Source organism: Vespula vulgaris, chromosome 13, assembly GCF_905475345.1.
Source record: "Vespula vulgaris chromosome 13, iyVesVulg1.1, whole genome shotgun sequence".
Classification (NCBI taxonomy): Eukaryota; Metazoa; Arthropoda; class Insecta; order Hymenoptera; family Vespidae; genus Vespula; species Vespula vulgaris.
In genome coordinates, this window is record NC_066598.1 from 2941602 (window position 1) to 2957348 (window position 15747).

At 39.5% G+C, this 15747-nt stretch overlaps 2 protein-coding genes across 15 annotated transcripts in view; one reads left to right on the plus strand and one right to left on the minus strand.

The window, feature by feature from the left end:
* Positions 1–5213, minus strand: part of LOC127068319 (suppressor of lurcher protein 1) — a 299973-nt gene extending 294760 nt beyond the window's left edge. Inside the window, exon 1 of the mRNA XM_051004344.1 lies at positions 5189–5213. The gene's annotated coding sequence lies outside the window, so the exon portion shown is untranslated. The remainder of the gene's footprint in view (positions 1–5188) is intronic.
* Positions 1–15747, plus strand: part of LOC127068318 (uncharacterized) — a 71142-nt gene that overhangs the window by 37287 nt on the left and 18108 nt on the right. For 3 of the 14 annotated variants that reach the window (XM_051004329.1, XM_051004332.1, XM_051004331.1), the window contains 2 exons: positions 6985–10995; positions 11445–11989. The gene's annotated coding sequence lies outside the window, so the exon portion shown is untranslated. The other 11 variants (XM_051004334.1, XM_051004335.1, XM_051004330.1 and 8 more) reach the window with 11 other exon arrangements.

The window sequence follows — 15747 nt, forward strand, 5'->3', positions numbered from 1 at the left end:
CGATCGCCAAAGATTCTCTTTAACCACGTTCTTATCCCATTAGAATTTTATCTACGATAAGATTGCCTCTAATTAATTTCCTATATCGAGAATGAAAAAATATTAATTCCGTACTTTAATCCGCTTTGAAAATATCCTCACATTAATAATCAGCACGATGATTATATAATTAATTATATATAAACTATATATATATATATATATATATATAAAAAAAAGAAAAAAGATAATGTTAATACCCTCGTAAATGTCCGAGGTTAGAAAGTTCTTCGAAAGTTCTCCGACGCTTGAGGTTCCTTCTTATTTTCCGTTTTTTTTCTCCTTCTTTCCCTTCTTCTTCGGTAGAAAAAAAAAAATTAAAAAAAAAGAAGAAGAAAAGAAACAAAGTTGTTTCATTGTCATGCAAAATGAATGAGAAGTTTCATAGGAGGAGGAGGACGACAAAGTGTAGTGGTCCATCATAATTAAAGTGCAAGTGCGTGTTACCTAGGGGCTATTATCTTTCTTTGTACATCATGAGAATCGTATCTCGAGGATGTCATAGGAAGTCGAGAGTTCAGGTCACCGCGTGTGAGGAGAAAAGCTGTTGTCTTGCCTCGAGCGTTCTCGATGAGACATCTTTTCTTTGCTTTTCTTTCTTTATTTCTTTCCTTCTTTCCATCTTTCTCTCTTTCTTTCTTTCTTTCGTGGGACTACGTAGCAAGAAAGCCAGAGAAGAACAGATAGACATCTAGTCTTCTCTTTCTATCCTTCTTTCTCTTTCTCTCTCTTTCTCGTTGAGAGACAAGGACAAGTGGAAGAAGAGGACGAAGAAGCAGGCCACTCTGTTAATGCGAAGTAATGGACGACGGCTGACTCGCGAGCTACACAAATAATAGACTACCACTCGTTGTAGACGAGGACGTGTTTCTCTACCAAGTCGATTCATCCTTTTCCTACTTCCCCTCATCTTCTTCGTTCTTTCTCTTTCTCTCTCTCTCTCTCTTTCTCTGTCTCTCTTCCTTCCTCTCTTTACTCCTTTAAATAACGGGCCATCCTTTCGAGATGGCTAATTCAGATTTACCCCGGAAGTACCTGCACATAGTCCTATGCTGCTGTTGCTGCTGTTGCTGTTGCTGCTGCTGTGTCCACTCGAGTGTCCCTCTCCTCTTCTTTCATCCGCTAAACAGCCAATTGAAAATAGCAATCTTCTGTACGAGAGGATCTCTCTCTCTCTCTCTCTCTCTCTTTCTCTCTCTCTCTCTCTCTCTCTCTCTCTATGTCTCATTCTTTCTTTCTTTCTCTCTTTCTCTCCATCTTACTCTCTCTTCATTGGCTCTTTACATCTTCCGGGCACGTGCGAGTACTTTGCACGTTGACCTCTCGTTGATGGTTTCCCAAGTACTTACAACTGTTCCCGTCACCTAAAAAAGAAGTGACGACGAAAATAATTGCCTGTTAACTCATTTTTCTCGATTATCTAATCGATAATGTCTGCCTCTTCTTCTTCTCTTTTTTCTGTTTTCTTTTTGTTTTCTTCTTCTTTCTTCTTCTTCTTTTTCTTCTTTAATATATTTCGACGACACTCCGATAAACGATTTATTAAAAATACGGATCAGGAAAAAAAGAAAGAGAGAAAGCAAGAGAGAGAAAAAACGATTCGATTTTCTAAGTAAACGATGAAAATATATCGGATATCTGATTTCACAGTACGATCGTAAATCTTTTATCAGAGCGTTAGAACAGCATCGTGCAATGGGAGAGAGTGGGTCAAGAGCGATCTCGAGAGTGTGAAAAATATTTCATTTACGTTAGGTAGCAAGATGCAACGGCATTTTTGATCGTAACATCTAACGTAACACTAGAAAAAAAAAAAAGAAAAAAGAAACAACAACAACAACAAACAACAAACAACTTGAAGAAAAGCTCAATTTCATCATTAAATGCCATAAAAAAAAAAATGTGTATCACGTCGAGAATCCAATACCTTAAAGATTTCAATGTTATACGTATTAAAAGATTCAACAGGATTTTCCTATTCGAATCTTAATATCCCCTTAACCGTGCATGCCAGTGACTACTACGTGTGTGTATATATATATATATATATACTTATATATCGAATCGGTGGCATCAGTGTCACCGTATTCACGTCGGTACGTTCTCGATTTACCGAAGAGAAGCTTGTTGTTCCACATACGTGCTTGCCTGCTTGTCTACCTAACCGATCGCATGACACGTACAAAATCTTCATAGCTAGGTAACACACACGTCCGGTTGTCGTACCCAAATCCTGATTTTTGCTAACTCAACTAGTCGCTGTTGTTGAGTTCGCGACGAGTTAAACTCGCATTCGCATACAGTTTGCGTAAAGAGGATGGTCATTGCTCTCCTTCTTTCTCTTTCTTTCCATAGTAGCCGTACTAAATTAACCGTAAAACGTAAAGTACGTCGATCCTCTTCTTCCGTTAGCCCTGGTAGCAGTATACCACCCCCTCCCGATTTCTCCCACTCGTCATTCTATACCCATCTGCAGTTTGCAACTTTTATCTATAGATTTTCTCGTTATCGGAGCTCGTTTGTGCAGCATCGTTGGCATACACGCGATAGATAATATCAAACGTAAGAAAAACGTGAATGATTTAGCTCGTTTATTGGCATTAGTGGTTCCTCTGGAGATTAATCTTTATCTTTGACGGGGGATCTCGCTCTGTTAATTATTCGTAATCGCCGGAATTATCGTAGAAGAGCCGTGGAAGATGTACACGAGTGTACATACCTACATACGTAGACCGGTGTCGATCCATGTAAGACGTCTGTTACGTACGTACATACATGAAGAAGAGAGTTTATTCCGGTGAGCACCTTGGGATTGCCTTATTCGTAGCGCGAATGGATGACTTCTTCCACCCAGTTAAAGATTCGTCAGCGAACGGCCTTGACATCGATCGTCCTTCCTCTATCGACGAGGGAAAGCGTTTCTGCGCGAAAGTTTGTATCTCCTTTTTCTCTTCTTCTCTTGCGATATAAAGAAAGAGAAAGAAAGATAAAGAAAGAGAAAGATGGTATAAGGAAGATGTTTGTTATCTACATGTGTGTGTACCACTAATATATACATGTGTGTGTGTGTATATATATATACAGGTATACGTATGTTTTATATATTATAATCTTTCTTACAAAGTGCAACCCCATTGATTCGCACCAATAATTCTCAAGAGATCCGTTTTGGTGGGATATGACGCGTGGCGCCGGTTACTTACTTCGATCCGCTTAGAGAACTAGATTAAAAGCCTAAGAATGCAAGACTCGTCGTCGTCCGTTCGGCGTACTTTGAATGGCTCAGCGGGTAGCCTCGATCACCGTAAAACTTCTCAACGTGTCGTCATCCCTAGTCATCGTGCATCCGCCTAATACCTAAGATTTTTTTTCGACCTTACGACCTCAAAACTTATCTTCGACGAATACGATCACGTTCGTCTATGGCTTATACCATTATACACGTTATTTTCTTCCTTTTTCGTAGAAAGTAGAATCTACGATCAGTAGTATAAACAATATTAAATAACGAGGAAGTTAAAGGTTAGCCAATAATTTGCAGCAAGATTTTATCTATCTATCTGTATATATATATACACATATACATATATATCTGTCTCTCTTTCTCTTTCTCTCTTTCTCTCTTTCTCTTTCCAATTGAACGCGTATACCATCGATGGAATTTCAATTACGAGAGACGGAAGCATAAAATCCCGAAAGGTATGTGCCTTTCCTTCACGATATTATTATTAAAGTACTTACGAGAAGAATTTGAACTCAATCGTACATCTATTTACTTTTTAAAGTCCTGTCCTAAATAGATATAAAGACTATTTCTAGAAAAACGTTTGCGACATTCCTAATAAAAAAAAAGAACAAAAAAAAAAGAAAAGAAAAAAAAATGTATGCAAAACACCTGCAAGAGAATAAACTCGTTGTCACTTTTTAAATATGCAAAAGAATTATTTGACTATCTCTGAATTATTTATATCACGCTATAAATAATAAAATATTATTTACTTTTCATACGACATACTTTTAATTTCTTTTTTTTTTTCTTTAATAGAAACAAAGCTTTCGACTCGGCATTATAATATTACGAACGATGTAATTCGATGCATCTTTTCGCAAATCTTTTTTCTATCGTCCTAAATACGCGATAACACTTCTTTTTTTTTCGTTTCATTTCTTCTTTCTTTCTTTCTTTCTTTCTCTTTTTATAAAAATCAAGTAATCATTACGACGTACGATTTCAAGCGAACGCTCCCTTTTAATTGATTCAAACGAATTAGAAAAACTAACCTAAATAAGTGACTCATCGTCATTAAGTATATTAAGGAATTACCAAGTCGGTAAAATTTAATTTCATTAAGCGTTTAAAATATTTACCATAGTCGGTAAAAATATAATGAATAATACAAAATTCAATCGGTAGATGCGATTATCTTACTTACCGACAACTTCTATAAATAAAGTTCAAAGGTTACGACAATGCATCTACGAAGAATGATATCTATGATCGCCATCTTTCTTCTTTCCTCTCTCTCTCTCTTTGTCTCTGTCTCTCTTCTCTCTCTTTCTCTCTCTCTCTCTCTCTCTCTCTCTCTCTCTCTCTCTCTCTCTCTCTCTCTACTATTCCTCTCTTCTCGACTTGTGAAAACGCGAAGAGACTTTATTATGTATAAAATAAGACGGGCTCTCTAGATCGCTAGAAGGGCCCATAATTTTCTAAACAAGCGACAAGAAACTTTTTCTTATGTATGCAATTCGTATAAGATAAGGTGCAAAAAATATGGCGGAGAATACTTTAAGAATGTTTCGTGTTAAAACTTGCACGAGAGTTGTTCCTCCTGAAATTTTCACATACAAATACAGCCGCGCAGGATCGTATAATAACTAAATCGAGAAGTTTACAGTTCAAATAATTGAAAAATTCTTAAGATATTTACGAAGAAGATATATCGATAATCAATTTGAAAAGTTCCGAAAGATTCTACTATGGCTTTACCTTCCCCTCCCCTCTCCCCCCAACCCCCCTCTTCACCCAACGCACTTTCTTGTAACGTACTTTTGCCAAGCAAGAATATTATGCGAAGAATGTTATTTAATTCGTCGAGAAACTTTGATTAACTATAATAATTTTGTTAATATTGTTATAAGGAAGACTTACCCGACGATATGAGGCATCGGAAGAGACTTTTTTCCAAAAAATTTAAACAAACGTTCGAACTTTTTCATCGCGACGCGACACGCACGAAAATTTTAAATTACACTAACGATCGTAGGGGCGCTGCAAGCGTTGGTTCAACCAATTTCGTTACATGCAAAAAAGATTTTAAATTGTAATAATGAATATAGGGGCGCTGCAAGCAATGTTTCAACCAATACCGTGAGTATGTTTTTATGTATGAACCAATAAAAAGATCGATTGGAAATTATGCAAGATTTCGAACCAATCATGACATAATCAAATACGTTCTTTAATTAGAAGAAATTTGATTGATCGAACATATCGATTATTGGCCAATAATATCGCTAAAAAACGGATTTATCTAGAGAATTGTTCGATCTATCGGACGGTGAAATTTTTACTTCGATTGATTATACAAATTAATATTCTTGAACTATCGTACGAAATGTTTCCAGCATTTTATGGTAAGTTTAAAGATACTTATATCGAACTTTAACAATCTTATTGCAATATCGATACGCAACTTAATCTTCACGGAAGCGTACTTGAATTCTATCGTAAATATTTCACGAGTGGAGAGAGTTTTTATTTTTTCTGTTTTAAGAAACAAAACGAAACGAAAAAGAAGCGTATATATATATATATGTATATACAAATCCATTATAATGAATATCTCAAATAAAGATATCCTATCGGAAATCGGTTTTGAAAAATTGGTTCGAGAGATTTTCGAGAGGTTAAGTCGTTTCTATAGGAAATCATAGATAACATTTATTATAAGCGTTTCCAGCGTAATCGTTCGTTCGAGTAAGTAAAAAAGATATCGTCGTTCTTTTACCAATAGAATAATGTAGTTACTCGAGGATATAGAGTCATTGAATCGTTTTATTAAATTTCTAGTATCATCTCGTCGATCATATCGATCGAAGATGGACGAAAGCGAGGAAGCACGACGGAAAGTGGAGGGTTTGCGAGTTGGAACAATAGGATACCGTACGTTCGTTGCACTCCGCAAAAAACGGGAAAGAAGTCACGATCGGCCTCGACGACCGTGCGAGTTTGAAATGCCTCGGGAGAAGCGTCCATCCGCTCTCGTTCGACGTACTTACATATATACATACATACATACATATATATATATATATATATATACACACACGTATATAAAAATTGTACGACCAAAGTACATAGAAACGTGTGAGATAACAACGAAAGATATTTAACGATTTGAACGATTATTTCGAGATCATTAACATACGAGATTTCATTTACAAACGTTTGAACGTCCATCCGTATAAAGGACACCTTGCAATCGTAAAATTAAGGAGTCTATTAAGATCATTGAAATGCATTGAAACGTCTGATCGTAGAATAGAGATAAAGTACTAGAAATAAAAAAAAGAGTTTAGATAGATAGATAGATAGAAAAGAATGGCCAGAGCGCCACTTGACGACCCTATTCTTTCGACTCGTCTCTTCGAAAATGCACCTCACGTGCTTGTATGACACGCACGGACGTGGTCTAGGGTCTGGCATGGCGATCGAATCGATCGCGAACTCGACAACCTCGTGAGAATCAGACGGGAACGTCTCAGCGAGCACGAAAGTGAACGAACCGAGATCGCGACGTTGAACACGCTGATCTTCTTCTTCTTCTTCTTCTTCCTCTTCTTCCTCTTCTTCTTTTTCTCCTTCTTCTTCTTCTTCTTCTTCTCCTTCTTCTTCTTCTTCTTGTTCATGCATTCAGTCAACTTATTACTCCTTTTTTCTTTCAGGGTGAAGGATCAACGACGCTCGCATTTCGCCGCCTTCTTTTGAGAAATCGACGACATTTTTATTTCTTCCTGCCAGTGGAATTTCACGTCGTTATCGCGAAACAGGCGAAAATGGAGAACGTCAGTGAAGACGTCGACGATGTGAAAAAATTGGAAGCACCTCTTCTGTTGGTAAGAAGGGGGCAAAGGCAAGGAATTGCGGCTTGTACGTTTCGAAGTGTAATTTACAAGGCAGAACGGTAAAAATAATGGTACGCTCGGCGACGGGCGTTCTTCGCCGTCCGTTAAACTTAATGACGCTTCCATTAGTCGGGAATTAAAACTGATTCGGTGTGTTCTCACCCGGGTCTCTCGTATTTTCCTTAAATTTCTTCGATGATACTTAAACACGCAGAAAGATATAATGCAGGACGTTGTAATTATTGGGTAAAGTAAATATTTCTTAAGTGGTTACTTACATACTACTACTATTACTACTACTACTACTACTACTACTACTTTCGTTTGGATTGAAATCTTTTCTAAAAAGGTACGACTATACAAAGATGAAATATGGTTACCAACGTAGACGTATGTACGTACAGAAACGTACGTAAGTAATCGTCTCTCGCGATCCAACAAGAGCTCTGCCGTATCTATACTGTTACGACTAACCCGTATATCGCGTGCAACTTTCCGTTCGCAGACCGGCCAATTCGTTCGAGACAGTCTCGGGAAATTTTTCATTCTTAAGTTGCAAATGTAAATTTCGACATTATCCGCGGCATCAATTTTCTCTCACCGGCAATAAGGATTCTCTTTCTCTCTCCCTCTCTCTCTCTCTCTCTCTCTCTCTCTCTCCCCCTCCCTCCCTCCCTCCCTCCCTCTCTTCTCCCCCCTCTTTCTCTCTCTCTCATTTATTAAAGATATCACGAGAGCTATAATTCACGGCCAAATTTCTATATTGCACCGGACAATATTTCTTTTAATCTTCGAGCCTACGGTATTTTTAATGTTTTAATCTTCGAAAAGGTAGCGTCTGAAATCATGGCAACATGAATTTCTCTTTTAATTTATTTTCATTCATTTACATATGTACATATATATATATATACACACATATGTACACGTACGTACGTGTGCGTGTATTTGTATGTATAAATTATGTTTAATATATCCAAGATTACTTCCATATTGTAGGTAATGTCGAAACAATCGGGAGACTTTAGGATTAAGAAGATTTATCGATCGATAGGGTAGACAAGAGACGTTCGGGAGGATTCTCGATAGACATGCTACTAAGCTATACTATTGGAGAACAACAGTGACTATCGAGTAAAGAGAGAACTGCCTTTTAGGGCAGTTAAACGCACGACGACGCCTCACCTCGTCCTCGTCTCGTCTCGTATCTTCTCCTCTCTTCTCCTCTCTTCTCCTCTCTTCTCTTCTCTTCTCTTCTCTTCTCTTCTCTTCTCTTCTCTTCTCATCTCTTCTCTTCTCTTTTCTTCTCTTCTCTTCTCTTCTCTTCGCTTCTCAACTAGCCAGCTTCGCTTGGTGGATCGGTTCGGATCGCTCATCGCACTCTTCCCCTTCTCGTCGTCCCGTCTCTCCTGCCGACTCCGATCCTTCTCAGAACGCGCGCAGGAGACTACATCGGGTTTTTAGCGCGATCTTGAAAACGGAAAATGTCTCTTTTTTCGTCGTGCACGACGCGACGCGAGCCTCACGGCTCGGGAGATCTTCAGGCGTTTCATCCTCCGAGTCGTGCTCGACAGGGCATTTGCTTTTCTCAAGAGCAAACTTCGAAATGGTACCTCGAAAGTAAATAAAAAAAAAAAAAAAGAGAGAAAAAAAAGTCGTATCTTCCCCCATCGACCTGCACAAAGGTTAAGAACGACGAACTTGACTTGTTGCGGAGGATATATACATATGTGTGTGTCTGTGTATGTGTAGATGGGGAAAAGAAGAATAAAAAAAAAAGGAATGAGAAAAAAAGAGAGAAAAAATATTTTCACAAATTGAAACAATTTGTTCCGAAGATTATAAGAGATTATCCAGAGATATTTGTCTTGTCAAGTAAGCGATGAGAGTGTATTCCATTCGGGGAAGTATACGACGTGGAAACAGAAAAGCTGATTGGGAAAAAAGTGCAGTCATGTGGGTAAGGAAAGGATGTGGGAGAAAGAAGAGAAGAAGAAGAAGAAGAGAAAGAAGAAGAGAAAGAAGAAGAAGAAGAAGAAGAAGAGCGAAGGTGGAAGTGGAGGTGGAGAATGAAATGGTGCGATAGCGGTAGAGACAAGAGAAAAGGAGAGAGGGATCAAGAAAGAGAGAGAAAGAGAAAGAAAGAGAGAGAGAGAGAGAAGTAAGTATAGTAGAAGGGAGGGAGGTGGAAAATGCGCCCGGCTACGAAAGGGGCCTGACAGAGGCCAACGATCGAGAATGACCAACCAACGGCGATGTTCTCGATGATGATCCTGATATACTAATTTTTCGAATGTCCTTCTTGCAGGGAGAGAGACAAGATCGAACGCTCGCCGGCTCGCGGGACAAAGTTTTTCATAGGGTGGGAGAGAACGAGCAAACCTCAGGCTCGTCTCGATGGTTACGTACCATTCAGAAAAGAAGCATCATAGATCCTTCGAAAGATATTCGTCCCGTCTGAAACATCCCAGACGAGCGAAAGAGAAAATGAAAGGAAACGAACGATGAAGAGAAAATAATGGAGAGAAAAAAGATTGAAAGGAAAACGATTGCCAGACAAATCGACAATTATTTTTTATTAAGTAGACTTAGTTCGAATTAAAAGAAAATTCGCGTGCGATGTTTAATATCCGACTTGTCAATATTTTAGAAGAAATTTTGCCCGAGTAAGATCTGAGTATTCCCACGAAAAAAGAAAGGAGAAGAGATGAAAGAAGAAAAGAAAAGAAAGGAAAGAAAGAAAGAAATCTGGAACGAACGGAAAAATAGAACGAAGATGAAGATGAAGAAGAAGAAGAAGAAACTGAAAGAGAAAGAAAGAAAGGCAAAGAAGAAAAAAGGGGATACTGATGATCGAAAAAAGAAAAAAGAAAGAGAAAAAAGAAAAGAAAAAAGAAACGAAAAAAAAGAGAGAGAGAAAAAAATGAAAAATGAGTCAAAGTCGGTGGCGTAGGTCCTTTCGGTCAAAGCGAAAAAGCTTAATTAAAGGGCCAGGACTTGGTAGGAGACGGCGAATTGCAACGGGACGTCCGGCACGATGCAACGGGTAAGGTGGGCCAAGGGGAGAAGGAGGTAGCCGGTAGACGCATTCCAGGAGGAGACCGCGAGCGGACTTTGAATCACGACGAAAAGTCTGGGCCGATTACTCGGGGCGTTCGATTTCCAAGGGATTCGGAGAATCCTGTCGAAGAAGCTCGGCCGGCCAGTGGCGGCGGTGGCGGTGGCGGTGGCGGTGGCGGTGGTGGTGGCGGTGGTGACGGTGACGGTGGCGGTGGTGGCGGTTGCAGTAGCAACAGCAACAGCAACAGCAACAGCAACAGCAACAGCAACGGTGACGGCGGCGTCGGCCAAGTTTTCGGTAAATGTGTCGAAGCCCGTTCGAGGTACGGCGAGTCCAGTGTCGTTGGCCTCTCTCTCTTCGTTGCTGCCGTTGCTAGCGGGCTGTTCGCCCTGCCGTCGACCGCCACCGTCACCGTCCTCTTCTTTCTCCTTCTTTCTCTCTCTCTCTCTCTCTCTCTCTCTCTTTCCCTTTCTCTCTTCGTCTCTCTCTTTCTCTCCGTCTCTCTCTCTCTGTCTGTCTGTCTGTCTGTCTGTCTGTCTTTCTTTCTTTCTTTCTGTAGGACGATGCGTATACGCTGACGCCACTGGTTGCCGCCACCGCCAGCCGTACCGGCGGCCGCCACTGGCTGCTTCTACGGCACGGAGAATCCGAGGCTGCCGAGGCCTATCCCTGTCCCCTCCTGCCCAGAGAAGCCATCCTCTTATTCCCACTCCTCCTACGGAGCACCTGTCGTGCCAGGGAGTTCTGCGCGTTAGGGGCGCTCGCCGGAGGTAAGTAGACGGCAGGTTATCAGTCGACAGAACATCTTCGTCGCGAACGGAACCGTGAATCGGCGTGCCTGCGCATTCTACGGCGGTGAACAAGAGCGACAGAGACAGAGAGATAGAGAGAGAGAAAGAGAGATAGAGAGAGAGAGAGAAAAAGAGAAAGAGTTTTCTACCGTTTTGCGGTTACAACTATTTCCGAATTAATAATAATAAAAAATAAAAAAAGGTAGAGAGAGAGAGAGAGAGAGAATACTAAGAGTTATCAATTCCCGCGTAAACGGATTTTTATTCGTAAAATCTCCAAAAGTGTTTATTCCTCTTCTTCTTCTGATTATTATTTTTATTATTAGTTTTATTATTATTGTTACTATTACCATTACTATTATTATTATTACTGTTATTATTATTATTTACATAATTATTAATATAATTATTATTATTATTGTTATTAGTATTCTTACAGAGATCGGTTTGAATCGTCCGCGTTTAAGAACGCATGCGCAAGAGAGACGCGAACTCTATAGTAATCTCTCTGTGAGTTTGCGCGATGTTCGCGACCGCGCCAAGGTAAACGCCGACAAGGAGGTCACGGCACCGGTGAATTGTGTTAAGTGACGGAAATCTCCTCGAGAAGAGATTCGTCCTCGAAGAGGACGACGACGACGACGACGACGACGACAACGACAACTATTACGTGGAACTTGGTCTGGTTCCGAGTCTAGACGAGTGTCGATGCAGTGCTAGATCCAACTGATCCAACTTGCGAATACGTCTGCAGTTACGCGCGGTGACTCTCGCGAAGAGATCGAGAGTTGTACACTCGATCTGGAAAAGAAAAAAAAAAGAAAAAGAAAGAGAGAGAGAGAGAGAGAGAAAGAAAGAGAGAGAAAGGACGAAAGCGCAAAGCGATAAGGAGATAAAGGTGTCTGCCGGGATGCAGCAGGAGGAGCCGTTCAGCTCCAGCTAACACGTGGTCCACACACTCCAAGATCGCGAGGTAAATCAACAAACTTTTTTTCTTTGTCCTTTTATTTATTATAAATTATTTTGATAAGAATTGAAAATAATTCGCGTATACATAATTTAATCGCTTAATATTGTATACGTTCCCATCAATGATTCAGGATAATTTTACTAATGAATAATTAATCAGATAAAATCATATTATTCTGATTAAGCATTTGGGAGGATTATATTAATGGGAATAATTAATCGATAAAATCGTTCGAACTAATTAATCCTTATACCGCATGAATTTTGTAATAATCCATCCGATAAAAATCGTTTTGGTTTTGGAGATCACGTATATGTTCAATTGAACGTGACTGTTGAAATGGATTTGCGGGAATGTACATATATTCAGCGGATGTTTGCCCAACATAACCGATATCGTTAACGAATCAAAGTGTCCATATAGTCCGTGGAATGTGTATGTACGTGTCCTAATTTTCCACGGTTGATTTTCCGCTTGGAAAATTTTCGCGAGAGAAGAATCCTTGCGTCGTGAAAAATTTAATATCTTTCAAAAGAACTCGTTAGAAAATGATCATCGGTATTGAATTTTAACAAAAAAAAAAAAAAAAAAAAAAAAAAATATATCGTCTTTTTGGAAAGCATTATTGATGAAAAAAAAAGAAACAAACAAACAAACAAACAAACACGTCGGTCGTTTAAAAGTTCGAAGAAAAAAAGAAGACAGAAAGAAAAAAAAAAAAAGAGAAAAAAAATCAAGAAGTAGAATAACAGAGAAGGAGACAAGAAGAAAAAGAAGAGATCGAGTTTAAAGAATTAATATATAATGATACGGTCAGCTGTTATCCTAAGAGGACGACGATCCTTAAAGTCGAGCAACGACTTAGCGAACTCCGATGATCCGCTTGCCGATGTTAACGCGTGCGGATTGAGCGAACCGCGGCGAGACATCCAGGCGGATAAGGTTCTCTTACGAGTAAATCGAAGTGGGGAGGGAATGTGGTCGGTCGGGAGGCAAGGAGGCCTCACCAAAATTTTCGTGCCGCCGATCTCGGCGCAATGTGCCTGGGATCTCCACGTGCTTTGGGACCAACTCTTTCTCTCTCTCTCTCTCTCTCTCTCTCTCTCTCTCTTTCCCTCTCTCTCTTTCTTTCTCTCGTCTTCGATCTACCGTTCTCCTCTTCTTCTCTCATCGACCTCTCATTCCCTCTCATACGAATAGAGGCCCCATTCCCGCGGGCCTTCCAACCTCTTCTCTCCTCTACCTTCTTCTTGCTCTATCTTTCTCGTTCTCTTGCTCTCTCTCTCTCTCTCTCTCTCTCTCTCTCTCTCTCTCTCTCTCTCTCTCTCTCTCTCTCTGTCTGTCTGTCTGTCTGTCTCTGTCTGTCTTTTTCTCTTCTCGGTCCTTCTCTCGGTTTCTCCCTCGACGCTTCGGAACCAAGTCGAGCACCCAACCGCTTCGCGGATCCCACAGAGACGAGAAGTTAGCGCGCTCATTCCGGTTAGCGGTTCGAGAAACGCTCTTGCTCTTTGCTCCCGTGTCGTGCTGCGACAGTCGCTCGTTCGTTTCTAAGACTACCTTAAGGTGCACGTGTTAGTTACTCTTATGAAAACCGATTCAACTCGGTGGAACTCGATGAAATATAATCCTCAGAATTTAATAGGACAAAATTCTTTAGATTAACGATTATCGTCGTGTTAACTTACGATCTTGAGAGGGTTATCTGTAGATTCTATATGAAGGATAATTAGTTATGATCGCAATTAGATATCGTGTTAGGTATTAGAGATAGCGCAATAACTGTCTATATTAATTTGAAAACTTTTTAATTGCCGCTTGATATTTCGTTTAATTCGTGATATCTAAGAGGTAATAAATCGATAATAACATTTCTACCTTAGAAAATATGTTAATTTATACACGAAATTAGAAATCATATTATGATATATATATATATATATATATATATATATATATATATAAATGAAAATTTACACAATAAATTAAAAAGTAATCAACAAAATATAAATAGAATCTTAGATTTATTGCACTCATAATCCTCATGTAAATTATTAACATTCTTCTCCCATATAGGTAGAGTTTATCGTTGTTAATTGTATTAAAAAAATATATATATATATACATATATCACGAATGAAATTGATTCGAAACTAGAAATAAAGATTCGAACGACACTGTGGGTGTGTGTGACGAGGGGAGGGAAGGAAGAATGGGAGGGGAATAAGGAAGATACCTATAACTAAATCTCTCGCGTTGAAAGAAATAATCATCAAAGGAGTCGAAGGGGACCCGATGGAATTTCTTTTTTGAAAATTTACATTGAAATAAGTCGGGGAACGTCCGTTTGTCCTCTCCCGACGGATATCAGAGGACTACGGCGGGGCAGAAGGAGTACGCTAACGGTTTTCGAACAGGTGTCATCTCCTTTTTCCGCGCTTCATGAAATATTCACCAGGCATACGATTACGTTAGTAGCCGCGCACTAATCCGTGCTTCAGTCTTCGTCTTGTTCATGATCGTCTTCGTTTTCGTCTTCGTCTTCGTCTTCGTCTTCGTCTTCGTCTTCGTCTTCGTCTTCGTCTTCGTCTTCGTCTTCGTCTTCGTCTTCGTCTTCGTCTTCGTCTTCGTCTTCGTCTTCGTCTTCGTCTTCGTCTTCGTCTTCGTCTTCGTCTTCGTTTTCGTCTTCGTCGTGGTCGAAGGGCATTCAACCTCAGCAATGTGTGCCTGTGTTGTCTCGAATGTGAGATCACGCCCGACATAACTTTGCATTCGTATATCTGCTCCTCTAATTTCTCAGAGAATTAACATTGGCACTTCGCGGCTTCGGCTATTTGTCGAACACACACGAGACACCGTCTCCCACCATATATTTCTCTTCGTTTTAGCGTCTACCTTGTCTTCCGTGGGAATAACGATCGACTTTATTCTCTTACCACGTTTTCCTACGGTACACATACACGGGATACCTATCTACCCACCTATCTACCTACCTACCTACCTACCTACACACCTACCTACCTACCTACCTACCTACCTACCTACCTATCTACCATGCTCTTGCGAATTCTAATTCTCCTCTTGGGCTTACGTAACTACGTTTCGGCTTTCGGAATTGCTGGGCACGAATCTCGCCGGCGGCGACGTTCTTGTCGGAATCGAGAAATACCTTGTTTTATATCTACCCATAGATTTACGATTATTTTATTTTCCTTTTTATTATCATTTCTTTTTTCTTTCTTTTTTCTCCTCCTTTTTTTCTTTCCTTCCTTTTCTTTATTATTAATTATTTTTGTTTCCCTTTCGTTAATAAAACGCACGGTTGTTTTACTACGGAGTTCTTTACGCTATGAATTTATCATATAATGTAGAATAATATTTTACACGTTATAACCTTACACAATGATATATTTAACGGATCTTACAAAAAAAGAAAAGAAAAAAAAAATAGTAACAATAATATCGATTAAATCTAGAATAAAAACAGTCGAAGATGTTTTTCGAAGAATTTTGTTAGAATCTATCGAAAGAAAATTATTGTTGAGAAATCTTTTGAAAAATTTGTCGTAATAAAATCTCTGAAAAATTTTGTCAGAATATATCGCGTTTAATTATCGAACGACGTTAAGTAAGATCGAATATTCAGTAAGTTGTTCGATTACGGTAGGCCTTTCAGTGGCTACTAGTGCCGTTGAAATGGTCCATAATACTTTAATCAACGTATCGAAAGCCAAGAGATATACGAGGCGTGTCGTAATCGGAGC